The following is a 24,427-nucleotide window of genomic DNA, read 5'->3' on the forward strand; positions in this document are numbered from 1 at the left end:
CATATTATTATGGTTGGGAGACTTCGTTAAAGCCACCCCAAAGGGATTGGGGCAATTGGGACGTTGGGCACCTAGCCAGCTACCTGCCCTAACCAGCTACGGCCGAAGGGTGAAGCCTTATCCACGCCACCAGCCACTAAAAGGCACTGCCACCATCTTATGAAAAAATGGGGGACTTTTTATCAATACCACCATTAACCAGCTCATCATTTTTAATTACATATTTAAACAACTCATCATCTTTAATCAGACTTTTAAATAGCTCATCATCTTTAATCATATATTTAAACAAATCAATGTAGGTTTGAGCAAATGATGCAAGAAATGCGAAAAAAGAGTATGGGGTACACCATTACCAATTCCATAAGGCCTTTAACCTACCATTTACTCGAATGGTGATAATAGTTTTGCTGTCTAGTAAATTCAAGACTCCTTTAGATGGAGATGTATGATGGAAGCACTGGCATGGTAGATTGTTGTGTAAAAAGGCCCCAAATATGCACAGCGGAATATATATATATATATGTATGTAAAAGATCAAACACATTGAAGCAATCTAATGATGAATATAGAACAATTTTACAATCACAACAAGTAAATTAAAGCAATGACAATCATAAACTATAGAAAATTACGTGGTTCGGTAATGTCTACATCCACAGAAGCAAACGGTAAGAATTCTCTATATTCTTGTGTGAATTACAAGAGTAATACAAGAATCTTTTCATTTCTCTCTCAACCACACTTAACTCTTCATATACAACATATACTATGTATATATAAGCCTCCTTGGAGGTTTTCCCCCCCGAAACCCAACCATATTAATGTCCATTTATTCAAAATTTGAAATCTGTGCTAGGCATCTCGAGCCAAATAGTCGTCTGTTTCGGATAGAATGTAAATTGTCTGAATTCTGGAGCCAAATAGTCGACTGTTTGCCTGTTGCTCCTCACCACATGTGACTTTCCACTATGTCTTCCTCCTTGTTTATGTAATCCATTTAGTATATGAGCCACAAAAACACAACAATCTCCACCATGGCGAGTATACGCCCCTTAGGAGAACCTAAAAACATAGCTTGTTGTTCCACCTTGACATTGGAACGTTAGGTTGAGACCATCTCTCGTCTGGTAACTGGACACAAACACCAAGTCCAAGCAACACTGCTTGAACTTGCGGATGGCAACTTCAACTTCTACCATCAACCCTGATACAGTTGTAGATGCAACACCCGAAAACTTCACCCTAGGCTTCCAAAAAAGCCTTCCCACAACAGTAAACACAAATGCTACTGCAAGCCTTTTACCACCAAAACCCCCTAGATAGTTATCAACAAATCTCACAACTGATGGTCCATTCTGTTGCCTGCCAAAACACCTTATTACACTATCATGAGGGACCTTTGACATATTCCAAATATCACAACATGTCCTTGGGTACTGAGCGGTAGACATTTCATATCAATTCTCTACATAACCCCCCTGAGACGGCAAATGAAGTCTCCCCGCGAATTTGTCCACAAAGCCACTATGAGATAACATCAATCTCCCTGCAGCTCTGTCTATGCGAATCAACAAACCAAGACCCATCTTGGCCGTATCCAACACATTCATGTAAAAAACTTTCAATTTAGTTCTCAACTGATAAACGTCAGTCAAAGCCTTCCCAACCAATAACATGTTATTCACACAAAACAGATACATCACTCCACTGCATCCTATCATCATCTTCCACACTGGAAGCCTCACCAACTCACACATGCAATACCTTCATTTCCTCCACCATAACACTTATCCTTCTATTTTCCCCTTTGCTATGCACGACATCTTAAAAAATAGTAGGAACCTTGCTGCTTGTAGTAATGAATGCATAAAATTCGAGAATACCAAATTTATACCTGAGTCGTGGTTTGATAATGGACATGGCCCACCGTGATCTCGTTGGTCTCCCGAGTTAAAACTCCTTACAATATAAACAACGTCATCTCTGCCTTGAGTCTATAGCTCCACTTGTATTATATGCCCATTCATATTGTTATTCTATTAACTCGAGATAGAACTCCCTGCATTTCTGTCCTGAGTCCCTAACCTACATGAATTACATGTCTGCTACTGTCGCAATTTTCTGGCATTTGTTTCTCTTCCTTTACCTGAATACGCTGCCTCATGGTTTTATTACCAAAAACCATTTCCTCGATCACCCCTTTGTTTGCCACAGGATCACCCAACTAGCATCCACCTTTTTTATACTCCAGAAAGATGTATTGTCCAGAGATAGCACCAAGCCTAAATCCTCCATCACTAGAATAGTGCACCAGTGGACATCTACTCACAACCAAGTAGTCTACTGCAAAACTTGCCCACAATTCACCTGTAACTCTCCCATCTTGCGATACTTTTGGCGATTGGTCACACGAGAAATGCGTCACTCTCACTAACTTCACCAAGAAGTACCTTGCAAGTCCTGCATATAACTAGCCCTGCTTACAAAACTTCTTGAACAAAACCAGCGTACTTAGTCCCAATATCTGACTTGAGGATCTCTCTCCCAATTTGGTACTCCACCTCAACCACAAGTTTAACCTAGTAAACACATCAGGCTTGTGTCATATGAGATAAACCAAGACCTTTCGTGATACATCCACAGAAAACATATATCTGTCTCATGATGCCATTCTCACCTATCCCCAAACATTTAAATAAATGTAGTCACCTATATGCTCTAACCGCATATGCCACAGAACATCTGACTCAAATTCTACAGTTGCACCTCCACCTACATTCGTATTACCCTGCAGTGCATAGATATTTCCCGCTACCTTTTCTCCTTTCATCACTATTAAGTCGCCTTCACATACTTTCATTTCCATACTTTCAAACTTGTAACTATACCTATTACAGTCTAAAGTGCCCAATAAAATAACATTCTTCCGTAGACCCAATACATGCCTTACATCACATACAGTTCTCACAACATCATCATGCATTTTGATTTTGACATTTCCAATACCAAGTATTTTGCATAAAATATCATTTCCCATCAAAATACAACCAATATTAACTAACCTGTAGGTGTTGAACTATTTTATATTTGCTGTCATGTGATAAGAGTATCTGGTATCTAAGATCCAAGAATCATCCACGAGGCTCTCTGAACTCGATGAAACACATAGCATATCACCATCACTGCTTTCCGAGTCTCCTTCCACTACATTTTCAAATTTGAATGGACCCTTAGACATATATCGACCTTTCAGTTTTTTCCAAACTGATGCCGAAGAATCCTCATTCATGATGTGAAATAATATGTCATAAGCCAAACATAGTCGGATGATTGATACTGTCATTGCCCCCAATTCATTCCAAGTTGCTTCATCCGTGCTATTCGGTTGAATTCTATATAAGACCTTCACCATGCCTTATTGCACCAAAAGATCCTTCACCCTTCTCTACCACAAACCGAAATTCTCGGTTCCATCAAACTTGACAACGTCAAATTTCGTATATGAAGATTCAGAGGCCATTACAACAATGCTCTGATACCAATTGTTGTGTAAAAAACCCCCAAATATGCACAATGCAATATATATATATATATATATATATATATATATATATTTGTATGTAAAAGATCAAACACATTGCATCAATTTAATGATGAATATAGAACAATTTCACAACCATAACAAATAAATTAAAGTAATAACAATCACAAAGACATAGAGAATTACATGGTTCGGAAATGCCTACACCACGGGAGCAAAAGATAAGGATTCACTATATTCTTGTGTAAATTACAAGAGCAATATAATAATCCTCTCAATTCTCTCTCAACCACACTTAATTCTTCATACACAACATATACTATTTATATATAAGCCTCCTTCGAGGTTTCCCCCCAAAACCCAACCATATTAACATCCATTTATTCAAAATTTGAAATCTGTGTTGGGCATCTCGAGCCAAATAGTCGACTGTTTCAAAAAGAATGTAAATTATCTAAATTTTGGAGTCAAATAGTCAGCTGTTTGGGCCAAATAGTCGACTGTTTGCCTGCTGCTTCTCAGCACATGTGATTTTACACTATGCCTTCTTCCTTGTTTATGCAGTCCATCAAGTATATGAGCCACAAAAATACAACATAGATCACCTAGACATGTTCAAGTCCTTATTTTATAAGGGTCTCTTGAAGCAATCTAGGTGTCGAGCTTTTGTGATGATGTTGAAAAGAACAAGTAGGTATTGGTATCATAGTGTGAACGCTTAGTTGGAATGTTTGATGAATTGGGTTGAAACTTCTTTAATTGGATAGATATCAAGGACAATTATGCTAGCATTACCATGGTTGTCCTTAGAGTAAAGAAGCACTTTTCTTGTGCCTTATTAAATTTACCATGCATCTAAGTTCTTATGTTGATCAAAGATAGATTATTTTCGACGATCTGCTCTCTTAAAGTTACATTCTTAAGTAAGAGAAAAAACTTTGTTGCTTCCACAAAGACCTTGAGCATGACATAGATGAGTATGTTCACTTGAAGAATGAGATAAGACTTTGAACAGGAAGGTCATGTTGGGGGATTTGTTAAAAAGGACATTGATGTAAGCAGATGCTAGGATAAATGAGATCGTATATTCCCAAAAAATGATCCACTAAAATGAGAGAGCGATTTTTAGAGTTGTTCTCGTCGATATGAAAAAGTATATTAGCTAGGATATCAAAACTTGGGAGGCCCCACTACCAATACCTAGGGGCCATCTAATTGTTGATGATAGTTGGACATTAGCCAAAGTAGGTAACCAAAATGGTTGACCTAGTAGTGGGCAGACCACTAGTTTATCATGTGATACTAAGCCAACCTAACCTAAATGCCATGAAAGGCCATTACCTCTATATGAAGTTCTCCATTAGCAAATGAATTGGGAAGGAGGGTTGAGGGTTTCATGCATTAGCTTAACAAAGTTACCAAATTATAATATTAAAGGAAAGAACTAAGGATAGTGAAACTTTACCAAATTATAATATTAAAGGAAAGAACTAAGGACGATGAAACTGTGGTGGTGGAGTATCTAGATGCAAAGGATAAACTTATGATTTAGAATCGCTCTTCAATAGAAGATTTGACCTAAAATGTCTTAGGAAAGGGAAACCAAGTAAAGAGGTACAAATTGGGAAGATGCTATAAGCTAAGTTGAGATGGTCATTAATTCAACTGTTAAGGGATAGGACTAATGTTTTGCATAGATTGCAAGTAGAGATGCATTAGATCAACTCAAGTATGTTACATTGACTTAGTTTCGATCCAAGTTATTAGCCAACTCTGTGAGGAATTTCATATTAAATTAAATAAATGTCGTTAATACTATCTCTGTTTATTAGAGAGATCAAATACCAAAGTGATTAGTGAACACATTTTTGGAAAATATATATATATATATATATATATATATAAAATGGGCAATGGAGAATATGCACATATTTTATAAATATCAATTGCATTAGTCCTAAAGATAATTTCCTTAGCCTTAGATTGGTCACCTTATGAGGGGTCCACCTTAGGTCACCAGTTCCTCAACTTCATGAATTCCTTCTCAGAGTAAAAGTGGACAAGGAGAAAACAATGTTTGTGATAGAGAGGGGTCATTATTATTTTCAAGTAATGTCCTTTGGTTTGAAAAAATGCGGACGCCATATTTCAAAGGTTTCTAGTGAACAAAATCTTTAAGGACTTGCTAAAATAGTGTAGGCATGTGTAGATGACATGATGGTACAAAAAAAAAAAAAAAAAAAACAAGAAGTTTGTCAATTACGTAAATAATTCAACGGTGACCTTTTAAGGTGCTAAGAAGATATCAATTATGGTTGAGCCCCAATAAGTCAGGTTTTGGATATTCATTTTGGCAAGTTTCTTAGGTTTCATCATGACTAGCATAGAGATGGAGGCCAATCCAGGAAAGATCCAAGCTTTTCTGAACACACGACCAACTTGGATTAAAAATGGAGTGTAGATTTTTATAGGAATTGAAGGATATTGCAATTTCACCATTTCAGTGTTAGGTCAACTGAAAAGTGTTTACCAAGGTTCACAAGAGTTTTGCTAATTAGCATGAGACTAATGAAGAGTAAAAGAGTACCTTGACTTGCCATCTCTTTTGATGAAGCAACAACTTGACTTCCTTCAATAGAAAGGAAGGACCATACCTTTAATGAGGGCTTCATGCCCTAGTTAGTTTATTAGTACACAAGGTGTTCTTCCAAAAGACATTGTAATTATTATTATTATTATTATTATTATTATTATTATTATTTTTTGGATCATTGAAAACTCACATTAAAGTTGGGTTACACAGCAAAAAGTAGACCTCTCCATCTTACATTTTTTTTTAAATCTTTTTTCTGAATTTGAATATGAAACTTGTAACATAAAAATCTCAAGCTTTGAGTAAAAGAATTAACACTTAGGAACACACATGAAAAAAATAAGCTAAGCCAAACAACAAATTTGCATGAATTTGAATGAAACTTGAAGGAGAACTTAGGCGCAATAGTAAAGTTATCGCTATGTGACCTGGAGGTCATAGTTCGAAGGAAACAACCTATTGCAAAAATGTAAGGTGATACTATGTACTATAACTCATCGTGGTCCATCCCTTCTCTAAACACTACATATGCGAGCGTTTTCTGCACTGGGCTGCCCAATTTGTATGAAACTTAATACAATTTTATAGTATATTTTATTCAATTAAATTTAAAATTTAAATTCTAAACTCCCAAATACTAAGTTAATATTATATTGAATCTCTTTAAAACTTAACCTAACTATATGAGACAATTCTCCCATGTTCATTGCAAAGTATATTATATCGAATCTACTTAAAACTTGACATAACTACATGAGACAATTCCCCCATGAATAACATACATATTTTTTGGTTCATTGCAGAGTATATGGGACTTTTGGTGAATAGCAAGGGGCATTTCATTTATCATCCTTGACCCCTTTTTATACTTTTACAAGGTTTGAACCCATCCACTTAAGATATAAGATTATGTCTAGTTTGCGGAGTACCTATTATTGCTAACAATAAGATGGAACACAATAGAAATTTAATGAAAATTACAACAATGTAAAAATTTAGAGAAAGGTCTCTCAAGTAAAAATTTGTCTATTATTGTATCCAATATGGAATAAGAAAAGAATATATATTCCCATGATAAAATTTGATAATAATTATTTTTTTAATCTATTTCTGTTTGATGATTTATGAAAAAATTTACATTATCATTTACTTTGTGTTAGTAACACCTTTTTTTAAGTGCCAACTATCAAAATCTTTTGTTTTAACCATTATATTTTAAGAATATATATTTTGTGAACCAAATGTAACCTAACCAATAAGAGCAAATAATATATGTTGTATGATGTTCGGAATTAATTTGTTTTTCTAGTGATTCATGTTTCTCATGTTTATTGAAAGGCTAGGGTTATGTTTTGTAGAATAGGCATACATATAAATAAGATAGATTATAATGGTAATATAATTAAAATTGTATTAGAATGTAATAATTTAGAAAGAAGTACCTCATGTAAAGGCTTGTGTTATTCAAGATATAGCAGGAAATGAATAGATATTTTCATACTAAAATTTAAGAATAATTGTTCCTTATCCATATTTTTTATTATGGATCATAAGTTTTCTCCAAAGTTTATATGCTTTATAATGACAATTTTTTTATATTTATTTTTTGTGGTGTGTAAATCATCAAATTCTTTTATTCTTATGAGAACATTCTGCGAACCAAAGGTAATTCAAGTGGTTGATTTTATTTTTTTTTTGTTGATTGTGATCATAGAATATTATCACAAAATATTTGAGTTTCTTCCCAATTTACACAAATTCAAATCTGAGCTTCAAAATGCATGATCACAAATGCTATCTTATATAAATTCTCGAAACTGAAACAAGTTATTTTTTTATGTAATTATTTGAAATTTAGAAATAAAAAATAGAAAACTATTTTACATAATTGATTAAAATCTTTATTTTCTATCTTTTTAATGTTAATATGAATCTTGAAAAAGCTATTAAATAAATTAAAATTTTTTATAATAATATATTAAAATGAAAAATGAAAAAAATATTTTGACAACTAAACAAGCCCTAAATTTTTTCCCATAAGTTTTAGATGATATTATCATATTTTTGTTCCTTCTTAAATTCAAGTTTAATTAGTTTATTCTTTTATCGATAGCAAACTATATTTGAACTACACAACATAAGATAGGTCATCTTCTATCTTGCACTCCTTCCAACCCTTTTAGAATTTGAACCCAAGACATTCACTACAAAACTCCCATCCTCTTCACTAGGATTGTGCAATCCATTGGTTCGAGGTATGAATAATCTGTTGTAAAACATGTATATTTATGTGAATGACTATCTAGATAATAGGTTACAACCTTTGGTATGCCCACATAATGGTTCATTATGTGGTTAACTTTTGGAATGCTAATATATTTGTCTATATAAGGACATGCTTTACAACAAAATGAGATAATAAGATGATTAACAACATCTAGTTCCTGAAGAACTAGACTTTTGAATTTCTACAACTCCAAATTTTTTTCCTCCTTTATTTCATTTACAACACGTTATCAGCATGATCAAGTCTCTAATGGTATAACAAGTTTTGTTTATAAAGGTGTAATCCCAAGAGTGGGGGGGGGGGGGGGGGGGGGGTGAATTGGGTATTTTAAAATTCTTTGAACCTATTTACCACTTAATCCCTATTTGTATATTTAACAAATCAATTTTAGGAATTTATGACAAAATTAAAATTATTTTATCAAGGAGTTCTTTTTACCCAATTAGTTGTATGTAACATTAATCAACATACACATGCAATACAAATAAATAAAATGTAATGCGGAAAGTAAAGAGTTAAGGGAAGAGAGAAGATAAACGCAATTTTTACAAGGTTCAGCGAACTCGGCCTACGTCCTCACCTTGAGCAACCCACTCAAGGATTTAACTATAATCCCTGCTCCTTAAATTGGGACAGAGCTTCCCTTACAATCCGCTGCTTACAAGAGGTACATCTCCTTCCTACTCCGCTGCTTACAAGAAATATAGCTCTCTCCTCACACTCGGTTCACAACCCGAACCATGAATATAATGAAATCTATAAAACACTCAAAATTGCTTCCGACAAAAGCTAGTAAGTACAATTAAAATTCCTAATACATTAACATATGATGTAACTTGGAGCTCAGAATGTATGAAACGATAAAATCATTTATGTATGATATGTTTCAACACACAAATCCATTTTTATCAAATCTCCCAAAAATATTTATATAACTCAATGCTTTGCAGAACTTAGTTTAAATCTTTGAATACAAAAACAACTTTGAAGATTGCAAAGATTTTAAACACACTTTGTCAAAAACAATATTTCTCTCAAGATTTCAATCTCAATGTGACCTTGGTAATATTTGACTTAATGTATATATAAGTATCTATATGATGAGATTACCAAAGATCAACAAACTTAATATATGATTTTCAGAAAATATCCTTCAATATATATATACAGTTATGCACTTCTAAGGATATCTAACCAAATAGTTTAGACATATTCAAAACATCAAGTCTTTAACTAAGAACACACTTGAATATTACTCTTTGATCAATGGCCTAATTAAAACTTTCTTAAGTATTGAACTTGTCACAACAAACTTTACATGAATGTGAAAACTCAATATCAAACTTTTCTAAAGATATTCAAAAACAGATGTTGATATGAGAATCTGTCGATAAAACTAAATGGATTAACCAAACCTCAATACCAAGTTGAAATCAAAATGTGTAAATGAATCTCCTTTGATTTTCGAAGTAGATTTGCCTAAGGTTGATGAGTATGAGTTAGAGTGCAGGCAATCGTATAGCAAAGTGTTCAACGTTCTCAATTCTCTTTCAAAAGGTGTTCTCTTTTCTTCTCATTTATCTTAGCTTATGCCCAGGGTTTAGATATTCAGTATATATAGTGATCTTGCCCTTATAATAGATCTCAACCGTTGGATTAAAAAATATCTTGCGAATTCTCTCAATAAATTAAATTTTTAAATTTTATCACAAGTTTAGGCGACTGAGGTCGAAGCCCAGGTGGCCGAAGTTCCTTAAAGATTCGAAAAAATCAACTTAAATACAAGGTCAGGAGATTGAAGTGGAGTTCAGGCTCCTCAAGTGACAACTTCAGGCAACTGAAGTCACAGGTTCAGGCGACCGAAGTGCCTCGGCCAGATTCTGTGTTTCACTTTAATTCTTTAGGTGAGTGAACTTAATCTTCAGGCTTCTAAAGAAAATTTTCAAGCGACTGAGGTTGAGTTCAGGCTACCGAAGTCCTTATTTTTTGAATTTTTTCTTTCCAGTTAAAAAAGCTACTTTACTCTCTTTCTTATCTCCTTTATAAAAGTATTTTCCAGGGTTTTAAAAATATTTCTAAGTCCATGAATGTCAACTAATGGTGTTCATGAAATGCATGAGTCCTAAAGTCATTTTAGGGTATATGTTGAGCCTCAAATTAGATCATATGAAAATGTAAATACATGAGTTCTAAATACTCATTCCCATGACATTCTTGAGCTTGGTGCTTGTATCTTCATTCTTATATTCTTTGAGTTCCATGGATCTTGCCCAGATATGTATGCTTTGTAGCCTCCATGACTTATTATCCTTCTGTGCATGCTTAATATAGTTCCTGTTCACAATCTTAATGCACAGATCAAATACCAAGTGATTTGTCATTATCAAAACAGGATTGGACTCGTAGAGTCAACAATCTCCCCCTTTTTGATGATGACAAATGTATGAGCAAAAATATATAATGGGTTACACCTAACAAGGCTCCCCCTCAATTAATGCATCAAATATTCAATAAATGAAATATGCTCATGCCAAATGAAATATGCTTATTTTCATACACACGTTGTTCAGCCTGATTCCAAATGGAATATGCCCGTGATATTTCAAACACTTTTTGCTATTATCTTGCTCTCCTGATATTTCTTATTTATGCTCCCAATTTTTCTTGATTTCTCTTATTTTTGCTTTTTCTCCTGATTTTTATTACTTTTGTTTCTCTTGATTTCTCTTTTATTTTTTTTTTATTTTTGCTCCCAATTTTTTTCTCCCCCTTTTGACATCAACAAAAAGGTGTATAATAATAAGACATGATTGGACATAACCTTATGTTCTTCTCCCCTTAGAAATCTTAAAGTTTGAAACTTGTTCAACCATCAGATTTACAAAAAATTTTCTTCTCCCCCTTTTTGACATCAACTATTTCTCTTGCTAATGCATAAATTTCAAAGATCGTGTGAGTATATCAACTGTTTATTGATGGCATACCAATTGTGGACTAATGTTATATCAAATGTGAACAAATGTTGATTGATTTGATATCAAATGTCAATTAATGCGATACCAACATTTGATTGATTTGACACCAAGTGATTACATCTTAAGTAACGTTGCTCCCCCTGAATTATGTCATCTAATATAATTCTAGGCAACTATATTTATTTTAGCTCAGAAAAGCTCTTCCCTGTTTTATTTATTTAAGCTCATACACATTGTAGATTATGCCAAGAAATCTCTCCCCCTTTAGTTCTCATAAAAAATTTATTCTAGTATATATCTCTCACCTTTTGGATCTTCAAAACAAATTGAGCTATACATATTTGCTCTGAGTACATTCTGAACATAATTAAGACCAGAAAGACTAACCATACAGAGCCTAAATATATCAAAACATTTCAAAACAAGGTCATATGGTTAACTCAAAGGATTTTTGGCAAAGCAATATATATATTTCATTTGGAATATCCAATAGAATCATCATGATTGAGTGCATGCTACAGAAAGTTCACTACACATCTAAGCACAAGAAATATGAGTAAGCATAATAAGATAGGTAGGAAATCATTTTAAGATGCTTCCCCTAGGAATTTTAATATTTGCATAGATGAGATGAAATGCTTATACTTATCAAGGATTAATTTCACTACTAATTCAAAGCCATATAAGCAATCATTGTAAACTATTTTAGACCAATCATAGCGATACTATGGTGCACATGAGTTCTCTATGCTCTTTTTCTAGGAATGGAGCTCAGCTCCCTTAAATATTTTCAAGCATGCAACAAGTTTAGTTTCGCATAGTCTAAACAAAATTCATGTGGTTAATATGTTGCATCAAATATGCACAAAAGTTTTTACACATACCATCAATGATTTGATACTAGATATAAATACAACAAATTATACTAAATGTGAAGATGCTTAAGTTTCAGGGCCATAGTATTTTCAAATTAATTTACTCCCCTTCTGTTACGCACTTATCATATTCTTATGTCTTTTCCTTGTAATCATTCTTCACCAGTATAGCCAAGTGTTCTAAGATTTTGAAAGATTTATACTTGACTTTACCTACTTTAGCTTAGAGGACCAACAAGTCATAAACAATTCTACTACAGGGTCATAAGCCTATATTGCTTCTTTTCTTATGGATCTCAATGCACATGTTTCCTAGTCATTTTCATTATCATATAGATTGAAACCTATCGCAAATAACTTAACCATTTTACATATTCACAATCTTCTAATAGATTTGACTTGAAGTTTGAAAGCTTGTGAAGAGAGATTTTGCAAATACTTTTAACAATTTAATTATCTTTAAGTTCAGAAGAATGTTCATTATGAGTGGACATTGTTCAAAATATTTCGAGGAAACAACTATATCCAACTACATAGGCCAAAGAGCAATTTTGGGAGAATATTAATTTTTGAATACTGCTATTTGGGTATTTCTAATTTTCCAATTATTGGATGGTACTTTATACGTATGTCTTCAATTTTAAGCAAGGGTACGTACCTATAATAGATGAATCTTTACCGGATATAATCATGGTATGGTAAAGATATCTTGTGGACGAAATTAGGGATTTTTACTTTTTTAAGCAGAAACGGGAATATTTATTAAAAAATGTCTTTGTGCACACTTTGATCCCTTAGAGAATTCCACCAATTTGATCATAATGGGATGTCTTTTAATAAGCACCTGATATATATGTAATTTATGATTATTAGTGCTTGTGGCTAGACTGATGACTGATTTAACCCTTTGAGGCTCCAAGAATGGGTTTAGGATTATATGATGTTTAATGTATGATTTATTCCTAAAGGCTCAGTCTTTTGTAATGGACATGATTTGCTTAACTTAGGGTTTTAATATTTAAGCATGTGTTAAGCACTAAGACTTATTCACTAAACAATGATGCTTTAATCCATTTGAAAGTGGATTTGTTCTTCAATATTATGATTTATGTTACTCATTGCAAGGATATTAGGTTCCTGATATTTTAACAGTTAATCTCTCAACCTTTACTTTGAATACATCAAGATTCGCATGATATTCAATATTTCAACATTTTACCCAATCATTATAATATATAAGCATTAGGTAGTTAGATTGGATATATTGCTTAAAGGAATCATATTGACTTAACTTTCTTGTAGGATTCTTAGCATAATAATAGTGTAGTAAATACACATACTAAGATTTTACATTTTAAGCATATACTATTCCCAAGCCTATTAGTTATCACGTCCCCCTTTTGTTTGTGTGGCTAACTTCACTAAATTCTCAATCCTAAAGTCTAAAGAGGAGTGTTTGGGATTTGTTTGGTACTCATTTTTCTTTGATTCGCCAAACCTGTTTGAGCGTCACACCTTTTCTTATAAATGGACAATTAAATTTAATGTGTCTTTTATTTTTACATAATACGCAGGTGGTTTGAGCATACGGACCAGAGGAGGTACTAGCATAGAATTTTGACGCTTTAACAAAATACCCCATGTATAGGTTCTTTCTTCTTCTATTTTCAATTCCATTGTAACCTATACCTTCTTTGTCTCATCTTTTGGGAACCTAAGAGCTTGTCAAAATTTTCTTTTCCCTTAGTAAATGTGTGAATGATCTTAGTTTGATCCTCTATCTTTCTTTCTAGATCTTGAATTTTTGAATTCTTTAAATCTCTGCAAACAGCTTGTAACTTTACCAATTCGTCGGTCATTTTGTTTACTTTACATTCGAGTTCAGAAATTTAAAAATCTTTTGCATTATCACTCAAAATCTTGGATCTTAACTCTTTCAGCTCTTTTGCCATCATATCATTCTTGTTTTCTAATTTCATGATTTTCAAATCATTTTCTTTTTCAACACTAATTTTTTTTTTTCCAAATCTTTCAGTGATGCCTCATTCTTGGTTACTAATCTCTTAATCTCTAATTCTTTTTCAATCTTTTCTTTTTCCCAAGAAGTATGCGACTCTCGAAACTCTTCTAACTGTTTTGCTAAGTCTTTATTTTCACTTTCTAACATTATTTTCTTTTTGGTCATCTTTGTTAGCATTTTATAAGCCTTAACAAATCCCTTTTGTAATTCCTCATAAGATAGCATGTTATCATTATCAGATTCATTATAATATTCATTACCAGAGTTATCACAAGATGGATCACAGTCATTGCATGAATCATTTTGAGAATTTGACTGAGAAGTAGAATGAGTAGAGTGTACCTCTTCATCAACTAACGCCACTAGGCCACAGCTTTTTATTACCTGATCATTTGAGCACGAATCTTCCCAAGTAGTGGACTTCTTTCCTTTGGCATCACCAAATCTCCTATCGAGTTCTTCCCATATCTCCTTAGCACTTTGACATGACTTGATTTCACGAAAAACATTAGCATCTAAACCAAGCAATAGAATGTTCATAGCACCGAAATTTATTTGCATTAATTTCATGTCATTCTCATTCAGCTCATATTCAGATTTAGGGATTTCAACATTATCAATAGTTTTAATAGGAACTAAGTTTCCTTGAGCAATTACTCTCCAAGTCCTCTAATCCATTGATTTGATAAAAATAGTCATTCTCATTTTCCACTTGGTGAAATTTTCACCATAAAACATTGGAGGTCTTGCAGGGATTTGTCCCACACCAAATGAGGATACACCATAATAATCTATGTGATTTTTTTACAAATTAACAATTATGTCTATATACACCAGCTCAGATACCAAATGTTGATTAAGGTGTAATCCTAAGAGAGGGGGGGGGGGGTGAATTGGGTATTTTAAAATTCTTTGAACCTTTTTACCACTTAATCCCTATTTGTTTATTTAACAAATCAATTTCAAGGATTTATGACATAATTAAAATTATTTTATCAATGAGTTCTTTTTACCCAATTAATTGTGTGTAACGTTAATCAACATACACATGCAATACGAATAAATAAAATGTAGTGCGAAAAGTAAGGAGTTAAGGGAAGAGAGAAGACAAACGCAATTTTTACGAGGTTTAGCCAACTCGGCCTACGTCCTCACCTTGAGCAACCCACTCAAGGATTTAACTATAATCCCTGCTTCTTAAATTGGGACAGAGGTTCCCTTACAATCCGCTGCTTACAAGAGGTACATCTCCTTCCTACTCCGCTGTTTACAAGAAATATAGCTCTCTTCTCACACTCGGTTCACAACCCGAACCGTGAATATAATGAAATCTATAAAACACTCAAAATTGCTTCTGACAAAAGCTAGTGAGTACAATTAAAATTCCTAATACATTAACATATGATGTAACTTGGAGCTCAGAATGTATGAAACAATAAAATCATTTATGTATGATATGCTTCAACACACAAATCCATTTTTATCAAATCTCCCAAAAATATTTATATAACTCAATGCTTTGCAGAACTTAGTTTAAATCTTTGAATACAAAAACAACTTTGAAGATTGCAAAGATTTTAAACACACTTTGTCAAAAACAATATTTCTCTTAAGATTTCAATCTCAATGTGACCTTGGTAATATTTGACTTAATGTATATATAAGTATCTATATGATGAGATTACCAAAGATCAACAAACTTAATGTATGATTTTCAGAAAATATCCTTCAATATATATATATATATACAGTTATGCACTTCTAAGGATATCTAACCAAATAGTTTAGACATATTCAAAATATCAAGTCTTTAACTAAGAACACACTTGAATGTTACTCTTTGATCAATGGCCTAATAAAAACTTTCTCAAGTATTGAACTTGTCAAAATAAACTTTATATGAATGTGAAAACTCAATATCAAACTTTTCTAAAGATATTCAAAAACAGATGTTGATATGAGAATCTCTCGATAAAACTAAATGGATTAACCAAACCTCAATACCAAGTTGAAATCAAAATGTGTAAATGAATCTCCTTTGATTTTCGAAGTAGATTTGCCTAAGGTTGATGAGTATGAGCTAGAGTGCAGGCAATCGTATAGCAAAGTGTTCAACGTTCTCAATTCTCTTTCAAAATGTGTTCTCTTTTCTTCTCGTTTATCTTGGCTTACGCCCTAGGGTTTAGATATTCAGTATATATAGTGATCTTGCCCTTAGAATAGATCTCAACCGTTGGATTAAAAAATATCTCGCAAGTTCTCTTAATAAAAATTAAATTTTTAAGTTTTCCCGCAAGTTTAGGTCACTGAGGTCGAAGCCCAGGCAACCAAAGCTCCTTAAAGTTTCGAAAAAATCAACTTGAATAGAGGGTCAGACGATTGAAGTGGAGTTCAGGCTCTTGAAGTGACAACTTCAGGAGACCGAAGTCACAGGTTTAGGCGACTGAAGTGCCTCGGCCAGATTCTGTGTTTCACTTTAATTCTTCAAGCGACGGAGGTTGAGTTCAAGCTACTGAAGTCCCCATTTTTTGAATTTTTTCTTTTCAGTTTAAAATTTTGCTTTGCTCTCTTTCTTAGCTCCTTTATAAATGTATTTTTTAGGGTTTTACAAATATTTCTAAGTCCATGAATGTCCCCAAATGATGTTCATGAAATGCATGAGTCGTAAAGTCATTCTAGGGTATATGTTGAGCCTCAAATTAGATCATATGAAAATATAAATACATGAGTTCTAAATACCCATTCTCATGACATTCTTGAGTTTGGTGCTTGCATCTTCATTCTTGTATTCTTTAAGTTCCATGGATCTTGCCTAGATATGTATGTTTTGTTCTTTATGGTCTCCATGACTTATTATCATTCCGTGCATGCTTAATATTGTTCCTGTTCACAATCTCAATGCACAGATCAAATACCAAGTGATTTGTCATTATCAAAACAAGATTGATGTAATAACCTAAATTTTTTTTTTAAAAAAATTAAAAATTAAATAATTAAAATTATTAATCAATTAATTAATTAAGCATTATTAAATAAATAAATAAATAAATAAGTAATTTTAAAAAATTAAGTAATTTTAAAAAATTAAGTAATTTTAAAAAAAATTATTATGAATTAATTAATTAATTAAGTATTATTAAATCTGATGTATTAAATAAATAATATGATATATATATATATATATATATATATATATATATATAATGGTTAAAGCACATATGTGTACATATATGTGTGTATATATATATAATATTATTATATTATATGTAAAGTCAGTAAAAGAAAAAAAAAAAGAAGTAAGAAAGATGAAGAAGATTACAGAAGGTTACCTGAATTCCAGCGCCTCTCTGTTCTCTCTGTCCCCGCCTCTTTGTCTCCCCTCATTTCTCGATGTATATTCAACCGATCAAAAAATGGAAGGTGCCGTTGGATTCCTAACTCCGCCACCGATATTTCTATTAGAGTGAATTTTTCATGGGAGCGGCGTAGGCACCACTCTTGGGGAAAGGTAAATTTCCCCTAATTTTTCAATTTCTTATTAAATCTACTATTAAATCGACGATCAGGCACCACCATGGGGTCCTAGTCTTGATCGTCGTCATTTTGACATAAGTAAAGTTCCAATTGAGGTTTTTTAGGCGCCACTCCAAAGCGAGAGTGAGATTTGAGAAATTTGGGTAATTTGACTTTATTTAAGGGAGAATTTATGGCACTAGGAAATATTAAAATAATATTTTATTTAGGGTTAATTTAATGGAATTAGGATTTTTGATTCAGAATTCGGGTGAGCGCCACAAGTATTTTTTGGGATCCCTGTTAGCGTAATTCAAGAAACCACGTAAGGGGAAAAATATATATTAAATCAGAATTTTTATGACTTTAATGAAAAATGATTTGTCACATATACGTGTATATGTCTCCGTATGAGATTAAAATTCTAATCATTTAAATTATATTTTTTCGAGTTTAGGGCTGTTTATTAGATATGTATATGCGAAAATGAACTGATGAAAGTGGAAAAATATTTTCAGGGTAATTATGTAAAGAATGAAAGGTATTTTCGGTATATAAACATTAAATGTTGGTTGACTTATTTTATAGGCAATGTATGAATTTTATTGCTAAACTGTGTGGCATGAGATTCTGTGTAAATATATGTTAAATGTATATGATGCAGGTTAAGTAAGTAATGCATTGTGAATAAAACATGGTATGAACTATGTTGCTTGTGTGTATTAATGCAACCATGTAAATAGCTGAAAAATGCTGGGTAAACAGCTGAAAAATGTTGAGTAAAATAACTGAAAGATGTTGGATAAAACAACTAAAAGATGCTGGGTAAATGTGTAACAACTGAAAAATGTTGGGTAAAATAGTTGAAAGATGTTAGGTAAATGTATGACAGCTGAAAAATGTTGGGTAAAATAGGTGAAAGATGCTGGGTATGAAATGAAATGAAATGAAAAGAGAAACAAATGAAATGAAAATGAAATGTGAAATGTGAACAATGTAAAATGGGAAAGAATCACTTAAAGTGAAATGTAGTGAAATGTAAAAGTTATGAACATGAACATAGGTGAATGGTTGAACAATGACAGAAAGAATAATGTATTATGGTATTAGCAGTATTTATACTAGTAGAACATGTTACGTTTGGGCGAGACAAACTCTTCGCCCGAGGGCTTGCTGAGAAAGGCAAGTGTCCTGGTTGTATCAGGTGTAGTAGTAGGCTGCATAACGTGCTAAGGCAGAGAGAAATTACTTGTATGGGCAGGTAGATTTCTTTATTCTTGGGAGCCTTTGCCGACAAAATTTTGTATGAACTGTGTGAGTACGAGATCAATTTATCACTTGAGGGCTTACTGAGTAAGGTGAGTGCCCTGATATGCTTTAACTGTGACCTTTGGGTTGCCTAGGTATCAGAGTAGAGGGGTGCTACTTGTATAGGCGGATAATCACCCCTATCCTTGGGCAATCTCGTGGGTTAAATCTTTGCGTGTGATTGATTAGGTTTAGAAAATGATTTCAGTGTTTATGATAATGTTTTACAAATGTTACTAAAATGATATTTATAAACTCATGTGCGCCACACACTTGTTTAATATATGGTTTCTTCCCTTAGTGAGATGTGTCTTACCCGAATATAAATTTATTATTTTCAGGATTTCCTCGATATCGAGTTTTGAGAGTTTGAGGTTTTTATAGCATTATTGGGAAATAGAAAAAGAAAATGGTATATTTCTATGTTAATTTTGGGGAATGTAAATATTTATGTTTTAAGTCTTTATGTTTTAAGACTGTTGAGTAAGGAATGATTGTGAAAATACTGAAATGTTTTTAGAGTTATATAGATTTATGGAAATGCAGGTGATGCATGATTTATTATGGATTATAGTTAGAATTAGTAAACTCTGGTGTTATGTTATATGAAGATTATGTTTATGTTTTTCGCTGCATATATCATGGATTATGGATTATTAGGGATTTTATCAGGTATAACGCACCGAACTCTGGTTTAAGGGTTCGGGACGTTACATTATGGTATCAGAGTAATGTCCAGCCGAAAGTGTGATTAATTTCACATCGTATGGATATGAAAATATTAGAGGATTAGGTTAGGAATGATTTATACCAGAGTATAGGATTGAGTTGCGATAAGGATAGGAATGGGTAGATTAAGATACTGTTAGGAATTCTGAGTTGTGTTTCGTAAGCTTAGGGGCAGAAATCCCTTGATGGTCTTCTATGTTTTTCTGAAGAAGTAGCTAGTTTCAGAAAATTATGGTAAATCCATTAATGGTGATGTTTTTAAGTAGAGAAATAAGAGCTTGGAATTTGAACTCGAAGGTTAGGTTGGTTGATTTGGGGTGAAAATTTTTTGAAGAAGAATAATTTAGGTGATTTGATTAAATGATTTGCGAGCAACTTGGATGTTTGATATTTAAATTGGAGTATATGTAAATGTGTGGAATTCTTGAAATGAGGAAATGAAAGATTAGGTAACGAATTTCGAGGACGAAATTTTCTAAAGGAGAGAAGAATGTAATAACCTGAAATTTTTTTTTAAAAAAATTAAAATTATTAATCAAATAATTAATTAAACATTATTAAATTAAATAAATAAATAAGTAATTTTAAAAAATTATTATGAATTAATTAATTAATTAAGTATTATTAAATCTGATGTATTAAATAAATAATTTGATATATATATATATATATATATATAATGGTTAAAGTACATATGTGTATATATATATATGTGTGTGTGTGTGTGTGTATATATATATATATAATATAATATTATTATATTATATGTAAAGTAAGTAAAAGAAAAAAAAAAAAAAAAAAAGGAAGAAAGATGAAGAAGATTACACAAGGTTACCTGAATTCTAGCGCCTGTCTGTTCTCTCTCTGTCCCCATGCCTCTCCGTCTCCGCCTCTCTGTCTCCAATCATTTCTCAATGGATATTCGACCGATCGAAAAACGGAAGGTGTCATTGGATTCCTTACTTCGCCCCTGATATTTCTACTGGAGCGGATTTGTCGTAGGAGTGTCATAGACACCACTCATGGGGAAAGGTATATTTCCCCTAATTTGTCAATTTTTTGTTAAATTTGCTATTAAATCGACGATCAGGCACCACCATGGGGTCTTAGTCATGATCGTCGTCATTTTGACATAAGTAAAATTTCAATTGGGGTTTTTTAGGTCTCACTCCAAAGCGAGAGTGTGATTTGGAAAATTTGGTAATTTGACTATATTTAAGGGTATAATTATTTATTTATAATTTATGACCCTATGAAATATTAAAATAATATTTTATTTAGGATTAATTTAATGGAATTATGATTTTTGATTCAGGGTCTCGGTGAGCGCCGTAAGTATTTTTCAGGATCCCTATTGGCGTAGTTCAAGAAACTAGGTAAGAAGAAAAATATATATTAAATTAGAATTTTTATGAATTTAATGGAAAATAAATTGTGTTACATATACGTGTATATGTCTTGGTATGAGTTTAAAATTTCAATCATTTAAATTATATTTTTTTTGAGTTTAGGGCTGTTTATTAGATATGTATATGCGAAAATGAACTGATGAAAGTAGAAAAATATTTCCAAGGTAATTATGTAAGGAATGAGAGGTATTTTCGGTATATAAATATTAAATGTTGGTTGGCTTATTTTACAAGCAATGTATGAATTTTATTACTAAACTGTGTGGCATGAGATTCTGTGCAAATATATGTTAAATGTATGAGATGCAGGTTTAGTAAATAATGCATTGTGAATAAAACATGATATGGACTATGTTGCTTGTGTGTGTTAATGCAACCATGTAAATAGCTGAAAAATGTTGAGTAAACAGTTGAAAAATGTTGGGTAAAACAGTTGAAAGATGCTGGGTAAAATAGCTGAAAGACGCTAGGTAAAACAACTGGAAGATGTTGGGTAAATGTGTAACAGTTGAAAAATGTTAGATAAAACAGATGAAAGATGCTGGGTAAATATATGACAGCTGAAAAATGTTGGGCTAAAACAGCTGAAAGATGTTGGGTATGAAATGAAATGAAATGAAATGAAAAGGGAAATGAATGAAATGGAAATGAAATGTGAAATGTGAAATGTGAAATGTGAACAATGTAAAATGGGAAAGAGTCACTTAAAGTGAAATGAAGTGAAATGTAAAAGTTATGAACATGAACATAGGTGAATGGTTGAACAATGACAGAAAGAATAATGTATTATGGTATTAGCAGTATTTATGCTAGTAGAACATATTATATTTGGGCGAGGCAAACTCTTCGCCCGAGGGCTTGCTGAGAAAGGCGAGTGCCCTGGTTGTATCAGGTGTAGCAGTAGGCTGCATAACGTGCTAGAGCAGAGGGAAACTACTTGTATGAACGGGTAGATTTCCCTATTCTTGGGTGCCTTCGCCGGTAAACTTTTGTATGAACTGTGTGAGTACGAGATCAATTTATCACTTGAGGGCTTACTGAGTAAGGTGAGTGCCCTGGTATGCTTTAACTGTGACCTTTGGGTTGCCTAGGTATCAGAGCAGATGGGTGCTACTTGTATGAGCGGGTAATCACCTCTATCCTTGGGCAATCTCGTGGGTTAAATCTTTGCATGTGATTGATTAGGTTCAGAAAATAATTTTAGTGTTTATGATAATGTTTTACAAATGTTACTAAAATGATATTTATAAACTCATGTGCGCCACACACTGTTTTAATATATGGTTTCTTCCCTTACTGAGATGTGTCTCACCCGAATATAAATTTATCTTTTTCAGGATTTCCTTGAGATCGAGCTTTGAGAGCTCGAGATTTTTATAGCATTATTGGGAAATAGAAAAAGAAAATAGTATATTTCTATATTAATTTTGGAAAATGTAAATATTTATGTTTTAAGTCTTTATGTTTTAAGGTTGTTGAGTAAGGAATGATTGTGAAAATACTGAAATGTTTTTGGAGTTATGTAGATTTATGGAAATGCAGGTGATGGATGATTTATTATGGATTATAGTTAGAATTAGTAAACTTAGGTATTATGTTATATGGAGATTATGTTTATGTTTTCCGCTGCATATATCATGAATTATGGATTATTAGAGATTTTATCAGGTATAACGCACCGGACTCTAGTTTAAGGGTTCAGGGCGTTATAATTGGACTTGTAGAGTCAACAAGTTTTGTTGGTATTATTCTAAGGTAAAAATGTTGTTTTCTTTAACATTTGTTATCTATATAACTTTAGTTTTTTTGTCAAAATATGTTTATATGTTAACTATATCTCTTATCTTGATTCATGTACTTAAATATTTTTAAGTTAGGATATATGTGAGAATAACATTTCCATTTAATATTTACCCAACTTTGAATTTTTATTTGTTTTCAAAGTGACTTTATGATGTCAAATATCACAAAGCTTGAATTCGTTGCCCTTGATATTTTTGGAAGAAACTATCTGCCATGGGTACTTGATGTTGAGATTCACCTTAATGTTATAAATCTTGGAAGTACAATTGAAAAAGGAAATCAAGCATCCTTGCAAAATCGCGCAAAAGCAATGATTTTCCTTCGACACCATTTACACGAAGAATTGAAAATTGAGTACCTTACTATTAAGGATCCATTAGTCTTGTGGAACAACTTAAAGGAGAGATATGAACACCAAAAAACAGTAATTCTTCCAAAAGCTCGATATGATTGGATACACTTACGACTTCAAGATTTTAAAACTGTAAGTGAATATAATTCAACATTGTTTAAAATTAGCTCTCAATTGAAATTATGATGAGAAAATATTACCGATAATGATATGTTAGAAAAAACATATTCGACTTTTCATGCCTTTAATGTGCTCCTGCAGTAGCAATATCGAGAGCGTAGATTTACAAAATATTCTGAACTAATTTCTTGTTTACTTATGGCTGAACAAAATAATGAGCTTTTGTTGAAAATCATCAATCTCGTCCAATTGGCTCAACACCATCCCCTAAAGTGAATGTGGCTTTTTCTCAAGGTTGTGGATGAGACTGTGGTGGTAAAAGGGGTCGTGGTAGGAAAAATTGTTGGACCCGTGATGATCATCATTCAAAATTTGAAAGCAAAGGATCTACAAAGACTCAAAGGAAATGGGCAAAAAATAAAGAAAGCTCTGAACAAAATAGCAAAGTGCAAAATGATGACAATATTTGCTATAGGTGTGGAACAAAAGGTCATTGGTCCTGAATAAGTCGCACTCCTAAATACCTAGTTGATCTTTACAAGGCATCGTTAAAAGGAAAAAAGGAAAAATGCTGAAGTGAATTTGTTTGAACCCATTTATGCTAAGTATGAGTCTCCTTTGGATGTTGATTTTGATGTTTCTGATTTTTTTTTTTTTTTACGATCCTAGTGGCAATATTGATCATTTGAGTGGGGATGGAAATGTCTACTATTAAATTATCTTCATGTTTATATTATTTTAAAAAAATTAACTAACGTAATTTTTTTTATTAAAATTTTTTACATATAATATGCTTGGTAATATTTTGTTATCTTTCCTAATTCTTAAATTTTACTTTTTATTTACTAGACCATACAAAATAAACTTGATAAAATGGAGGATGACATGTGTTTGGTGGA

At 32.5% G+C, this 24,427-nt stretch overlaps 1 protein-coding gene across 1 annotated transcript in view; it reads left to right on the forward strand.

Moving 5' to 3' along the window:
• The window catches only part of LOC131148738 (uncharacterized), a 36,336-nt gene that overhangs the window by 371 nt on the left and 11,538 nt on the right, over positions 1-24,427 (forward strand). The gene's annotated exons all lie outside the window — the stretch shown is intronic.

This window comes from Malania oleifera, chromosome 1 (genome assembly GCF_029873635.1).
Source record: "Malania oleifera isolate guangnan ecotype guangnan chromosome 1, ASM2987363v1, whole genome shotgun sequence".
Classification (NCBI taxonomy): domain Eukaryota; kingdom Viridiplantae; phylum Streptophyta; class Magnoliopsida; order Santalales; family Ximeniaceae; genus Malania; species Malania oleifera.